This window comes from Cricetulus griseus, chromosome 7 (genome assembly GCF_003668045.3).
Source record: "Cricetulus griseus strain 17A/GY chromosome 7, alternate assembly CriGri-PICRH-1.0, whole genome shotgun sequence".
Lineage (NCBI taxonomy): Eukaryota > Metazoa > Chordata > Mammalia > Rodentia > Cricetidae > Cricetulus > Cricetulus griseus.
The window spans coordinates 84,558,055-84,573,705 of NC_048600.1; positions in this window are offsets into that span (position 1 = coordinate 84,558,055).

The following is a 15,651-nucleotide window of genomic DNA, read 5'->3' on the forward strand; positions in this document are numbered from 1 at the left end:
CCACTCTGAGACTTCCCCTACCTAAATGTTTGTGTTGAAATCAATCAAAACCCACAAAATTAAGAAATCAAATTTTGGACTGAAGTTTCTGTTCAAGGGCTGGACTGTCCCACCCAGGTTCCTGTGATGACATTCACACCTGTCCAGGCTCGGTTCAGGAGGCCCCTCCAGTAAGAATAGATAAGATGAAAAAGATAGAGCCTGGGAACCTACCCTAGAAATGTGAATATGATAAAGGTCACATCACAGCGCAATAGGCTGTGTGAAGGTTGATGTAATAAATTAGAGCTCAGAGAAATACAAGTGTCTATAGACACACCCTGTTATGTGACCAAAGAGGCAAACTGAGGCCACCAAGATGGCTCAGCAGGTAAGAACACTTAGCACCTGAGTCCTATCCCCAGGACCCACAAGATGGAAGAAGTAAATAAACTATTTCAAGTTGTCCTCTGACCTCTACATGTGTACACACACACACACATTTAAAAAAGAAATCAAGGGGCTGGAGAGATGGCTCAGAGGTTAAGAGCACTGACTGTCCTTCCAAAGATCCTGAGTTCAATTCCCGGCAACCACATGGTGGCTCACAACCACCTTGAATGAGATCTGGTGCCCTCTGCTGGCATGCAGACAGAAGACTGTATATGCAATAAACAAACAAACAAAAATCTTAAAAAAAAAAAAAAGAAATCAAAACACTAACTGGATACCTTTTATCATCTACGATAAGGAAAAAAGTATTTGACAATTATTTTAGCTGGCTCAGTGAGTCTTTAACCCTGCCAACACATGTGGTGGATGACAGAGGGCTAAGTCATCAGAAGAGGAAGTCAGTCACATGGTAGGTAGTCACAACAAACTCCTGTGGCAAAGCTGTTCTCATACTGGCTGCTTTCTTTGTTGGGTAACAGGACATAGCCATGGTGAAGGCTTTTAAGAAAGACTGCAAAGGTTCTTTTCTGAACAGTGATCTGGTCTGCTCTGCCCTCCTACTGGCAGCCACAGGAGTGTTCCCGAGCCAGCACTAAAAAATGAGCTTGGAAAATGAAAAATAAAGCAGTAGTTCCTTGTAAGCCACATGAACAAAGTACAGCATGACTATGGGTGTTTGTAAGGAAACTGCAGGGCGCACCAGAACAAAGTAGTCCCAAAATCTCATCCCAGCTATGGGTTAGGTCTTGGTTTGGATGCTCAACTGAGCCATGGAGAGGCCCTCTCTATCACGTGCATCAGTTGCTAACTAAAGGCTTTGACTGGATCTTTTTTTTTTTTTAACATTTATTTATGTGTCTGTGTGTAAATGCAGTGCCTTCAAAGACCATAAGAGGTTTCAGATGCCCTGGAGCTGGAGTTACAGGTGGCTGTGGGCTGTTCCATGTAGGTGCTGGCATCTGAGCTCAGGACCTCTGGAAGAGCAGCCAGTGCTCTTAACCACTGAGCCATCTCTCCAGTGTGCGCCCCCCCCCCATCATCATCATTATTATTTTGGTTTTTCAAGACTGGGTTTCTCTGTGTGACAGTCCCAGCTGTCCTGGAACTCACTTTGTAGACCAGGGTAGCCTTGAACTCACTGAGATCTGCCTTCTTCTGCCTCCCAAGTGCTGGGACTAAAGGCGTGCACCACCACCATCCGGTTTCATTATTTTAGGGGCTGTAGAGATGGCTCAGGGGTTAAGAGCAAGAGCTGCTCTTCCAGAGAATCTGAGTTTGAATCCTGTCATCCACATGGTGGCTTACAACATCTTTAATTCCAGTTCCAGGTGATTCAATTTTCTGGCTTCTGTGGACACCAGGAAAGCAAGTGGTACACAGATACACATGCAGGCAAAATACCCATAATCATAAAATAAAAAAATTATATTACACGCATCCGTTTGTGCAAGCCGCAGTGCACAGCTGGTGGGAGTTGGTTCTCTCCTTCCTCCTTGGTGAGGGAGGCAGGGTCTCTCTTGTTCTCTCTTCTGCTGTGTAAAGCAGGCTAGCAGACCTATGAGCTTCTGGGCCATTCTCAGGGCTCTGCCTCCCATCTGGGACTGGATGACACCTGAAGACTGGATTACAGATGCATGCCACCACATTCAGCTTTTTACTGGGTAAGAGGGATCTGCACTCAATCAGGTCATCAGGTTTATACAACCAGCACCTTTACTGGCTGAGCCACCTGTCTGGCCCAGATTCTCTTCTTCTTCTTTTTCTTTCCCTTAGGTTTTTTGAGACAAGGTTTCACTGTGTAGCTTTGGCTTTTCTGGAACTCACTCGGTAGACCAGGCTGGCCTCGAACTCACAGAGATCCGCCTAAAGGCCTGTGCCACCATCACCTGGCAGATACACTTATATTTTTTTAATTTTTTTTAAGATTTTATTTATTTATTATGTATACAACATTCTGCTTCCATGTATATCTCCACACCAGAAGAGGGCACCAGATCTCATAACGGATGGTTGTGAGCCACCATGTGGTTGCTGGGAATTGAACTCAGGACCTCTGGAAGAGCAGTCAGTGCTCTTAACCTCTGAGCCATCTCTCCAGACCAGATACACTTATTTTTACCAGATGGCATTGACTGCAGGTATACACGGGGTGCTGGGGCTCAAACCCAAGTCTTCGCTCATGCTGTACCCTTGACGGAAGTATTAATATTTTATAACTTTATGATAGCTTCTTTGTAGCTTAAAAACATTTGGGACATTTAACAAAAGAATCTTAGTTGGTATTCATCTGTCACCAGGCACCAGGACAAATTAGAACCTTCTGATAGGATTCCTGAGGAGGCAAAAGTGCAGAAAATGGCTAGTCTGAGTGGGCCCACAGCCAGCCAAACTAGTTAATACACAGGCAATTTCCTTTGGTGACTCAGACAAATACTTGGGGATGGCCTTGCCTGGATCTGTAGATCTTTGGTCTATTGGACTTTGCCAGGCTGGGCTGAGCCGTTGGCTTGTGGGATAAGAGTCAGGGAAACACGGGTTATGTCAACATACCCAGATTGAAATCTCCTGACCTAACCCACTTTTTTCACCTGACAGTTTTGTCACCAGCTTTCCGGTCACTGTGGCTTCTGCCTCAATGTCATTTTTACTTCCTGCCTCTTCCACCTGACTATAGCAACCCAAGCAACCTCTCACACCCATTCTCTCTCGACAGATGTTCACTGATCCTGTTCACACTGAATCATCAGTACAGTCTACTTAGTCCTGATTGTACTGCTCAGTGGACATGGGTGTTGCTAACTTGATTTACCTAGTGAGTAATTTCTCTAGGCAAAGACACCATCTCCTACCCCTTTGTGTCTTCCCCAGTGTCTGTAATTAAGTGTTTAATTAAGTATTTGTGGCAGTTTGAATAAGAATGTACCCATAGGCTTAACTGTTTGAATACCTGGTGTACCGAGTCTTTCTCTGTCCTGCCAGCTCCCAAATAATGAACCAGAAACTTCTTACTAATTATGAAAGCTTGCCTATAGCTTAGGCTTGTTCCTAACTAGCTCTTTTTTGTTTTTGTTTTTGTTTTTTTGAGACAGGGTTTCTCTGTGGCTTTGGAGGCTGTCCTGGAACTAGCTCTTGTAGACCAGGCTGGTCTCGAACTCACAGAGATCTGCCTGCCTCTGCCTCTCAAGTGCTGGAATTAAAGGTGTGTGCCACCACCACCCTGCCTAACTAGCTCTTATAACTTAAATTAACCCATATTTTTTACTCATCTACATTCTACCACGTGGCTTTAACCTCGATGTGCCTGGAAGTTCCGCCAATACTTCCTGCCTAGCTATTGACCATTCAGCTCTTTAGTAAACCAACCACAGCAATATATCTTCACACAGTGTACAAATATCCCACAACAACCTGGTCCTCAGTTGGTGCTACTGTATGGGTAGATTCGGCCTTGCTAGAGGAATTATGTCACCATGGGCAGACTTCGAGGTTTCCAAAGTCACATGCAATTTCAAGTTCACTCTCTCTTTCTTCTTGCAGTTCAAGATATGAGCCCTCCAATCGATGCTCCAGCTACCATGCCTTTGCCCCACCATCATGTGCTCCAACCCTTTCAACTGTAAACCAAATAAAACTTCTTTTATAAGTTCCCTTGGTCTTGGTGTTCTGTCACAGCAAGTAACTAATATAATACTGTTCCAGCTTCCGGGGGACAGAGTGGTAGAAAGAAAAATAGACAATGGTTGATCAGGTAGTGCATAACTGTGCCAGACACAGAGCCAATGGGGTTGGTTTTTGCCCTGCTAGGTTTCATCTTGATTTGACCATAAACTCGTTCCCTTATTATGCCTACATTCTTCCCTTTTGGAATGATATATATATATATATATATATATATATATATATATATAATTTTTTTGGTGCCTATCCTGGCAGTCGCTCTGGAGACCAGGCTGGCCTCGAACTCACAGAGATCCACCTGCCTCTGCCTCCCAAGTAATGGGATTAAAGGTGTGAGCCACCAACACCCAGAATGAGAATTTTTACTCTATGCCATTGTGTTGGAAATGTGAGCTGATGGGCTCATATGTTCTACCACCATAGTTGAGGGCTGCTTCTGCTGCCATGCCTTACCAACCAATAATGGACAACCTCAAACCATTAATCAAAACAAACCTTTCTTCTCTTAAAAAAAAAAAACCAAAAAAACCACAAACTGGGCGTTGGTGGCGCATGCCTTTAATCCCAGCACTCGGGAGGCAGAGGCAGGCAGATCTCTGTGAGTTCCAGACCAGCCTGGTCTACAAGAGCTAGTTCCAGGATAGGCTCCAAAGCCACAGAGAAACCCTGTCTCAAAAAAAAAAACCCACAAATATTTAGGGTCAGCTGTTGTGGGATATACCTTTAATCCCAACACTGGGAAGCAGGGGTAAGCAGGTCTCTATCAGTTCAAGGCCAACCTAGTCCTCAGAGTGCGTTCTCAGCCAGCCTGAGTTACACAGTGGGACTCTGTCTCAAAAGAAGAAAGAGAAGATGAAGAAGGAGAAGGAGAAGGAGGAGGAGGAGGAGGAGGAGGAGGAGGAGGAGGAGGAGGAGGAGAGAAGAAGAAGAAGAAGAAGAAGAAGAAGAAGAAGAAGAAGAAGAAGAAGAAGAAGAAGAAGAAGAAGAAGAGAGGGCTTTAGTGGGAGTGTAGAGCTCACTAGAGATTGTTGAACTTACTGTGAATATGAAGAAAGTGGAACACACTTTAGGTGTCAATTTCAAATTGTTCAGAATCAGAATCACAGTGGTGAGGTGGATTGAGTGTGGAAACTTTCTGGGGAGGCTAATACATGTTCAAAACCAGTATCTCAGGGAGAAAACTGTGGGAGAGAACTGAGTATGGAGGAGCTTTTAGCTACAGTTTCAATCAGCTTCAGCATCAGCAAACACACCTGGTGCAAACCTCTGTGAATGTAAGGCATGTGGGAAACACTAGACCAAACCCAGCCTTGCAAGTCTTATTGTGGACCTCATGTTAGAAGAGGAACTCTGACTTCAATGATGGCAAGAAAGATTTTGCCCACACTCCTGTCTTATCCCCCATTGCCGAGTCCTCGGGAGAGAAACTCTGTCACCTACTGAGTGTGGGAAGCCTTTTGGCAGGATGGAACTCTTACTCACATCAGAGAATAATGGTGGAGGGGGTTAAACACTGCAAGGTCATAAGTGTCGGAAATCTGGAGTGTAGTTTGTACTGTTCCACCCCAGAGAATTTGTGTTATTAATAAGTTGTTTACATGTAATGCATGTGGAAATGCTGGCTGGCCTAGGTCAATCACTATGATGACATCGAAGAATTGAGTTTGGAGAAGCATGTTGGGACTGTAATGAAAGGGATGGTGCCTTCAGCCAAAATCCTTTTGAGAATGCACTTACAATATATATACATATATGTGCACACACATATATGCATGCATATATATATATATATATATATATGATATCAATTCAAGTGACTCAAATGTATGTGTAGATTGCTGTTTTGCTATAAAGCTGGTAGACTGGAGAAATGTCTTAGTGTTTAAGAAAGCTTGCAGTTCTTCCAGAGGACTGGAATTTGAATCCCAGCACCCATGTCAGGTGTCTCACAACCAGTTGTAACTTCAGCTCCAGGGAACCTGACACATTTTTCTGGCCTCTGTGGCACATTCACATATTACACACACACACACACACACACACACACACACACACACACACACACACAGAGCACACCACACCAGATAGAAAAGTAGTGAGTGAAATTTTGTAGGAATAGATGGCAGAAGGCTTCTCATCTCTCTGTTCTAGAACAATCCAGCCCTGCTGCAAGAGAACTGTCAGCCTCAGATTGAAGCTAAAGCAAGAGGCAGGCAGATCCAGGACCACACAGAGTGTATTCATTCAAGGACTTGCTGACAGATGCATGGTCCTGGGTGGCAGCAAGATCAATTGGATTCCCACAATTTGTTCAGAAAGAAGGGTATTTATTAGTCTGGTAAATATGACTTCAGGGCTAGAGAGGTGGCTCAGCAGTTAAGAACACTGGTTGTAAAAAAAAAGAGAGAGAAAGAAAGAAAGAAAGAAAGAAAGAAAGGAAAAAGAAAACAAAAAAAGAGCACTGGCTGCTCTTCCAGAGGTCCCCAGTTCAAGTCCCAGTACCTACACGGTGGCTTTCAAATGCCTATTATTTCAATTCCAGATGAGATCTAATGTCCTCTTCTGGATTTTGCAGAGCACCAGGCATGTATATGGTACACAGGCAGGCATACAGACATACACACGTTTTGTTTTGTTTTGTTTTGTTTTGTTTTGTTTTTCGAGACAGGGTTTCTCTGTGTAGCTTTGGAGCCTATCCTGGCACTCGCTCTGGAGACCAGGCTGGCCTCAAACTCACAGAGATCCCGCCTGCCTCTGCCTCCTGAGTGCCAGGATTAAAGGCAAGTGCCACCAATGCCCCGCTCAGACATACACACTTATTTGCATAAAATAAACTAACAAAAAAGTGACAATCCTAGCCAAAATGTACCTGGTTTATCTAGAATGCTATCAAAATGCCAGATGCCTCCTGGAGCCAGAGTTTCATTGTGAGTCTCAGTCTGCCACGCCCATTGTTTTCCTCAGTGCTCTTTGCTGTGAAACTGCAGGAAAAACTGAGTGGGGTTACTCTGGGGCAATCATGGTGATTACAACTCAAAATGGCAGCAGTCATGCCAAGCTGAATAACTGCAATTTCATATATATCATAAATGGTTCAAATGTCTGTTCTGTAAGAATCTGAGATCCTTGTATCTCTTAAAGCCACTTTTTACTCTCTATAAAGGAAGTACAAGGTAACTGTGAAGGTCTTCCAGCTCCATCAAGGGCACTGATAAATTTTCTACAACTAAGACAAGGCTTATCAGTGGGAAGATGGATTCTAAGATGCTGTGCAAAGAGCCCTCATGCCTCTGAAAGGCAAAGGGATCTTGGTTCAAATAGAAATGAATCCTGAGTCGAATATGAGAATGGAATGTTGGGACCCATTTTCATCACTTCCTGGTATTTAGAAGTGGGTCAAGTTACCCTTTAGGATGAAACATATTAGATGGGTTTGTACAGACACATCATTGTTGTCTGAGTTAATATGATCCATCCTGAAGCAAGGCCCCTGTGAGCTTCTCATTCCTTCTCAACATACACAAAAATAAGAAGGATGGGTACCCATCCAGACACACTCTTTCAAGACAGAATGCCACCAGCCCTGGAGGGAGGGAAGTCAGTGCCTCAAGTGCAACTTTTCAGGAGAGTGACTCTGAGATGGAGTGCCACCTCAGCACGTACTCCTGTGTCTCACCTGTGCCTCATTTAGTGTGGGCCATGGGCGGAAGTCCTGCAGCCTGATGACCAGCTGGGAAGGGACACATTGGAAATGGCCTCTGGTGCTTGGGAAGTTTGGAACAGCTGAAACAGACAGAAGTGGCTGGAAGGAAGTCAGGAGGCAAAAACGCTCAGGAGGAGGCTAGCCCAGGGAGGAGGCTAGCCCAGGGAGGAAGCTAGCCCAGCTATAGGGACTGGCTCAATCACAGTCCACAGGAGGGAACCCTGGGCATCTCTAAGACACAGATCTGTCTTCAGGTCTTCATGTATTCGTTCGTTGACCAAATGCCTATGATGTTAGAACAGTGCTGGTGTTAGGAATGCTTTGGTTGGACTCTATACGAGGAGTGGAGGTCCTCAGAAGCGCCTCAATTTATGGGGTTTATGGTAAAGGGTTACCTCAGCAGGCCTGCGCTGCCTAGTCCAAAGGTCTTCAGGACTAGTCCCTGGTTGGTTCTGGGGAGATAACCCCTAAGCCCTTGCAATGTTCTGCCTGATAAGAGGGACTTTGTATGCCTGATAAAGATTTTTATGAAAACAGTGTACTATATCATAAATGGTTGTTTGAATATGACCAGGGATTGGGGGCCAGGCTGTACTAGTAGATTTTTGACAAGTCTGGAGATGAGGAGTCAAAGGTTCATTTCTTGAACTTTCCATGCTTATGTGACTAACCATAACCCCCCACCCCCTAAAAAAACCCTGAGTACCAAGGCTTGGATGAGTTTTCTTGGTTGGTAATATTTCATCTGCTGCTGGGAAAGCAAGTGATGCTAGTGTGATTTTCCTGGGAGAAGGACAACTGGAAGCAGGGGCCTCTCTCTCCAGGACTCTGGGCTGTGCAGAGTTTTGTTTTTTGTTTTGTTTTGTTTTTCAAGACAGGGTTTCTCTGTGGCTTTGGAGGCTGTCCTGGCACTCACTCTGGAGACCAGGTTGGCCTTGAACTCACAGAGATCCGCTGCCTCTGTCTCCCTAGTGCTGGGATTAAAGGCATGTGCCACCACCATCGCCGGGCTGCAGATGTATCTTACGTTGATTCGGTCTGCATCCTTTGGCTGCACTGTAATCAGGAGTGTAGCCTAAGTTCCTAGAACCCTGAGTCTTACCCAAGAGCCCACAAACCTGAGAGTGATCTTGGAGGCCTCATCATACACAACCATACTGAGGAGCCCAGGACAGGCTCTGGATGCACCATAATTGAAAGGGTGCCAACAGTAAGGACTTGTAGGTGGGTAGGTGTGGTGCTACAGTCCTGTGACTTTAGCACTCAGGAGGCTAAGGCAGGCCAGCCTGGGCTGTATGGTTAGACCTTGTTTCAAAACCAAAATTTATACTTTTTTACTCTATTGTCAAAGGTGTTTGCTTTTCTTTTCTTTTCTTTTCTTTTCTTCTCTTTCTTCCCTTTCTTTCTTTCTTTCTTTCTTTCTTTCTTTCTTTCTTTCTTTCTTTCTTTCTTTTTTTCTGAGGCAGGGTTTCTCTGTGCAGCTTTGGAGCCTGTCCTGGAACTGGCTCTGTAGACCAGGCTGGCCTCGAACAGAGTCACCTGTCTCTGCCTACCGAGTGCTGGGATTAAAGGCGTGTGCCACCACTACCCAGCTTTGCTTTCCTTTTAATTGAGAATATGATATGTGTGTGCAGGCACATATGTGCATAGAGACCAGAGGCCAACTTTTGGAAGCCACTGGAAGTTCTGGAGGTTGAACCCAGGTCATTGGGCTTGCCTGGCAAGGAATTTACCCACCGAGCAATCTTTCTGGCCTTCTTCTTCCATGTGTGATCTACCCAGTATTTCTAGTTAAAGGTTTTCTTTGCACTTCTCTGGGCCTAGTGGTGCACGCCTTTAATCCCAGCACTCAGGAGGCAGTGGAAGGGGAATTTCTGTGTGTTTGAGGGCAGCCTGGTCTCCATAGTGAATTCCAGAACAGCCAAGGCTATGTGATAAAAATTTGTCTCAAAAATTAAAATAATATTAAATTAAAAAGTAGTTTTTATATTAGGTGATCTCTTCTGTATTTAATCTTTGACTCTTTCCTTCCTTATTTTTTTCTACAAACTTTTTTTTGCCTTTTTTTTGAAGACAAGATCTCATGTAGTCCAGGCTGGCCTCAAACTCAATATATAGCTAAGGATGATCTTGAATACCTAATCTTCCTGCTGTACCTGCTAGGTGCTGGTATTGCAGGGCTGTACCTGTATGCCTGGCTCTATAAAAGTATTGTTAAGACGCTAAATGGGAGCTCTTGGAACTCTATAACAGTTTGATTGTGTTTGGCAACAAGTAGCAGAAAGCCAAAGTGACAATGGCAAGGTTTCTTTTTCTCTCTTGTAGGTAGAAATCCAGAGTTCCTTGAAAAGTCTGTGTAGTCAGTCCCCTGGGATCCATGGTGTGTCTAGCTTGCCACTCTGAGATCCCTAGAGTACAGTCCCTGCCTTCAGGTCCAGTGGAGCACCTGTTTCACAGCCACCTTCTGGCAGGAAGTAAAGGAACGTCCTTGTCATATGCTGTCCAGGAAATTCCCTGAAGCAGTTGCCTCATGGCCGGTCACACAGCTCAGCCACATTGCCATTCTCAGCTCACAGGAGCCTGGGAATTGTGCCTTTTATTTTATGCTGAGTTCAAATGCACTCCATCCCCTCCCCCTTGAATACAAAAAGCAATCTTTGAAAAATCAGAATAAGTAACAGGAGAGAACATAGTGATTTAAGAATTAAACACCTGCATGAATAACTTGCAAAATTCCACAAAGGTGCCCACAGAAATTCGGTTATTGAAAACAAAACCAGACGAGCAAACCAAAAACTCACCACACAATTCTGTGGTATCAACATTATGTCACTACCAGGAGCACCGAGCCAGGTGCTACCAGAAAGACAATAGGCACGGGGCGTCTCCATATGCAAAGCAAATGCCAATCTGCTGCAAAAACTGGTGTCTTTTGTAGACATTCCATGAAGACCACATGTTTCATCATGCCGTTCATGTCACAGTTCCTTCTGTCCCATCTCCAGTGCAAGCTCAGCTGGTGATGTACTTGGTTGCCTTCCTGTTTTAACAACTTCTCAATTGATTGTGTTCTTTTAACTGAAGCAAGTACCTGGCTACACCCTGGGACCTGATGTGTGGCAGCCATGACAAAAGGACCGTACATCAACAGGGAGAGTCGTCTTAACACAACTTTGGCTCCACCGATGCTGGCTTGAAAGCTGTTCACAGGCTGCTTTTCCAGTTAGTGAAGACAGGGATCCTGGCTCAAATTTGTTGCTCAGTTCAAACTCCTATCCAGGGAGCAGCTCTGGGTCCTTAGCCAGGTTGAGAGGGGAGGTGAGCACCAACAGACTTGGGACCACCTAGGCTTCACATCTGGCTTCTCATGCTCTGTCCATTTTGGTCTGGGGATGTGTGCCACCGCCATTTAAAACGTGTTACTACTCGAGGGTCGGTGATGGCACACGCCTTTAATCCCAGCACTTGGGAGGCAGAGGCAAGCAGATCTCTGTGATTTCGGATTTTGAAGTTAGCGTGGTCTACACAGCAAGTTCCAGGACAGCAGGGCTACACAGAGAAACCCTGTCTTGAAAAACAACAACAAAAAAGAAAAAGAAAAATAAATAAAAGGAAAAGAAAAGAAATTATGGTACCACTGTCTCATTCTGGATACTATGGGAATCATACTTTTTTTGAAATACCTGTGTATATAATGTGTGCATTTTGGTGTCTGTCTGTCTGTCTGTCTGTCTGTCTGTCTGTCTGTGCACCACAAGAGGGCATTGGAGCTCCTAGAGCTGGAGTTCCAGGCAGTTGTAGGCCACCTCATATATGTGCTGGAAACTCAACAAGGGCCTCTGCCAGAGCAGCAAACACTCAGTCACCTCCAGAGACTCCAGACTAAACTCCCAAGTCATCTCTTCAGCCTCTGGGAATTGTACTCTTTACTGCATATGCCCAGCCAAACCTCCAGGAGTCAAGGAGGGGTGGGCAACTGCCAGATCCTGCCCCTGCTGTCCATGGGGCCACACTCTGTTGTTGTGTTTGCTGACAGCATGGCCTGTCTGTTTGGGATGCCAGCTATGGTTGTATTTATTACAGGTAACACACTTACATACTGTTATAATATAGTGCGGGAATACTTTAGCTTTAACATGTCCATTGGTGGAGAAACACTATGGAAAAAAGTCTAGAGGGGGTGCTGGAGAGATGGCTCAGAGGTTAAGAGCACTGACTGCTCTTCCAGAGGTCCTGAGTTCAATTCCCAGCAACCACATGGTGGCTCACAACCATCTGTAATGAGATCTGGTGCCCTCTTCTGGTGTGCAGATATACATGGAAGCAGAATGTTGTATACATAATAAATAAAATCTTAAAAAAAAAAAAAAGTCTAGAGGGCTGAAGCTATAGTGGCAGAATGCTTGCCCAGCACACGTAGGGGCCCTGGGTTTATTTCCTAACACTGCTTAAAAAACAATCTAGTGGAAGTGTGGTGTTCTGTTTACTGAACTTGCCATTTTTTGCTAAGCTGGTCTTGAACTTCTGGACTCCAGCTATCGTCCTGAGGAACAGGGAGCTGAGGTCCCACTGTGCCTGGCGTATACACTGAATATTATGCCTTCATTGATATGCTTAGCCCCTGACTGAAAATATTTCATTTGTACAAAACGGCAGCTGCATCAGGTTGAGAAATGCCCTAAGACTCAACTTGTTTAACCCACTTCTCCAGCCACACAATCGGAGTGATTTTCGTTCACAGGCTCCTGGCGCCCCCTGACGTCCAGTGAGGGAACTGTCTCTTTATTGAGGCACAAGGAGAAAACCCCTAAATGTGTGAAGGTGCCCTCCTCTTTGAGGATCGTTTTCTGAATTCGATACCAGATAATCTTTCTCATATGACATCCTTATCCACTCTACTGCTTTCTTCAAACCCTTGTCTTCTACCTCCAGGATCTGTCTCCTTCTGGGGCAGCAAACTTCCGTGGCAACTGCCATCATACTTCACCTCGTCTGGCAGGTGCTGAGTGTCTGTCATAGAACATCCTAGTTCTCATACTTACTGCCTTTCGGAAGGAGAAACTGTAACTCTCCTCTCCCTCTCCTCTCTTCTCTCCTAGACTACCCTTCATCCCTTCCCAAGACGAGGCCTCTATATGTTGCCCAAGCTGGTCTCAAATACCTTTGAGATTCTCTGACTTCAGCCTCTCCAGTAACTGGGGTACAGCTATATACCACCTTGCCCAGCTTGGAAAAATCTTTAAGAAGCACCAGGGTGAGGCTGGAGAGATGGGTCCGAAGTGAAGAACACTTACTTCTTTTTCAGAAGACTTGGGTTCAGTTCTCTGAACCCACAATGTAACTCAAAACTGTCTGTAACTCCAGTTCCAGGGGACCCAGTGCCAGCTACTGGCCTCTGTGGGCACTGCAGGCACATGGCACACATACAAACATACATGCAGGCAAAACACTCATACATATAAAATAAAAATAGATAAAATAAATACTAGTGCAAAAAAAGTACCAGTACCTGCCCCTGTCTCAGAGGTTTGAATTTAATTGAGCTGAATGAGGCACAGTGTTGGGAACTCAACTGGTCATCCTCCCTGTCAGTTTGTATGATGAGGGCCTTATCCCCAATGTGACCATTTTGGGATGAAGAGGAGAAAGAACTGCTGTCCCTAGCTTATTCCGACCTCCCCCAGCCTGGAGTGGCCCTGGTCCTACCTGTCAGCCACAGACCCAGTGTACCTGGATGACAATGGACATTCCTTTAAACTAGACCTGGGGGCCACCTTCCAAGCCAGGGAACTTGCTTCTCCAAGCACAGGCAAATAGGAGTTTTCTGGGTGAGGCTCTTTGGTGTGACTGTTAAGCCCAGGGAAGAAATTGCACCTTGGCTTCATTCTTTCATGTCTTCATAGCTGGAGATGGAGATTGGGTACCAAAGACTCAGTTAAGCCTGGTTTAGCACCTGCAGTTGCTTTAGCGTGCAAAGGTGAGATAGGAGTGTTTCAAGTTAGCACATTAGGATCCAACCCTGCCAATGCCCCTGAGGGTTCTTGGAGACAGATTACACAGCCAGGGGTGCTTAAGGAGAGCCACCTGTCCTCTGGATGCTATCTGGCCTTAGGAGAAGGTTATGTCACTTCAACAAGATCCATTTTGTGTCACAACACAGTGTTGGGAGTGGAGGGTATTCTGAGATCAGCCTGACTGATGGAAGAAAGTCAGAGCATGGAGACAGAGGATGGTGAGAAATAAGAAGTGGGTGCGGGTGGTGGGAGCCAGAGTGTACTAACAGGAAGAGAGTGCGATCTAGGCCGGGCCCTCCTGCTCGATCATCTCCTATCTGTGGCTACGTGCCTGTGGGAGAAGAAACAGCCAAGGGCCAGAGAATCACAAAGTCATTCAAACCTTTAGATCGTTTCTTCTAGAATCCTAACACAATGCTATTTAAGCCCACGAGGCCACTGGTGAGAAATACGAACAGTTCAGTAGCTCTGGGGATAAGGCCCCTGGGTGATTGGAAATACGAACAGCACTAAATATGAAACTGCTGTAAACTAATTGGAGAAAGGATGTGATTTTAAAAATATAAGGAAGGAGCCAGGTGCAGTGGCCCACAGCTATAATCCCTGGACTCAGCTGCAGCAGTAGGATCAGGAGCTCTAGGCCAGTCTAGGCTGCATCAATCTGGTCTTGAAAATCAAGATAGGCAGCCAGGGGTTCAAAGGTCCCCTTCCCACATTTTTCACAGATAGAGGCAAAGCAGGGTATGGGGTGGGAGCTTGGGGGGGGCAGGGGCAAAGCAGCTCATTTTTTCTTGTCTTTGTTTTTTTGAGACAGGGTTTCTCTATGGAGCCCTGACTGTCCTAAAACTAGCTCTGTAGATCAGGATGGTCTCGAACTCAGAGATCTGTCTGCCTCTGACTCTTTTTTTTTTTAAGATTTTATTTATTTATTATGTATACAACATTCTGCTTCCATGTATATCTGCACATCAGAAGAGGGCACCAGATCTCATAACGGATGGTTGTGAGCCACCATGTGGTTGCTGGGAATTGAACTCAGGACCTCTGGAAGAGCAGTCAATGCTCTTAACCTCTGAGCCATCTCTCCAGCGCCCTGTCTCTAACTCTTGAGTATTGGGATTAAAGGTGTGTGCCACCGCCACTCCTAGCATCTTTTATTTCCTTGGACCCATCCCTCTGAGAATCCAGGAGTGTGCTCAAGGTTCCTACCTACAATTTGCTTTTTCAGGAACAAAACTCATGCTCATGCTTACCTATAACTCAATTCTCTGGAGGTCCAGAGTCTGTCAGTGTCAGCTGCAGCAGGGAGACACAGCCTGTGCAGCCAGCAGCAGCCTGCACTGTCTGTCCCTTTCCTCCTCGGGGTCCCTACTCAGGTTAAGCCAGGAATTTGACTTCAAGACAGAAAATTGCAGGGTGAGCCAGTATAAAATAAAGGTAGTGGATTTATTGTTCACACGGTGTCTTGGTTAGTTATTGTGTCAGCTTGACACAAGCCAGGGTCAGCTGAGAAGAAGAAACATCAATGGCGAGAAGGCCTCTATTGAATTGGCTTGTAAGCAAGGGGAGGGGGCATTTTCTTGATTAGTGATTGATGTGGGAGGACCCAGCTTGGGGAGGCACGGAAAATGATTCACAGGACTAGGCTCAAATATAGGTTAAATATAATTTATTTCCGGGAGAAGTCACTTATACAAGGAGCAGATGGCCGCCGCAGGTTCCCGCTCTAAGGATCCACACAGGCTGCTCCCTGTGACCCTACTGGCTCTAAGAAGAGCCACCTGGCCAGACCCCAGGCCTAAAAAAACCCAGCTCACTGTGAGT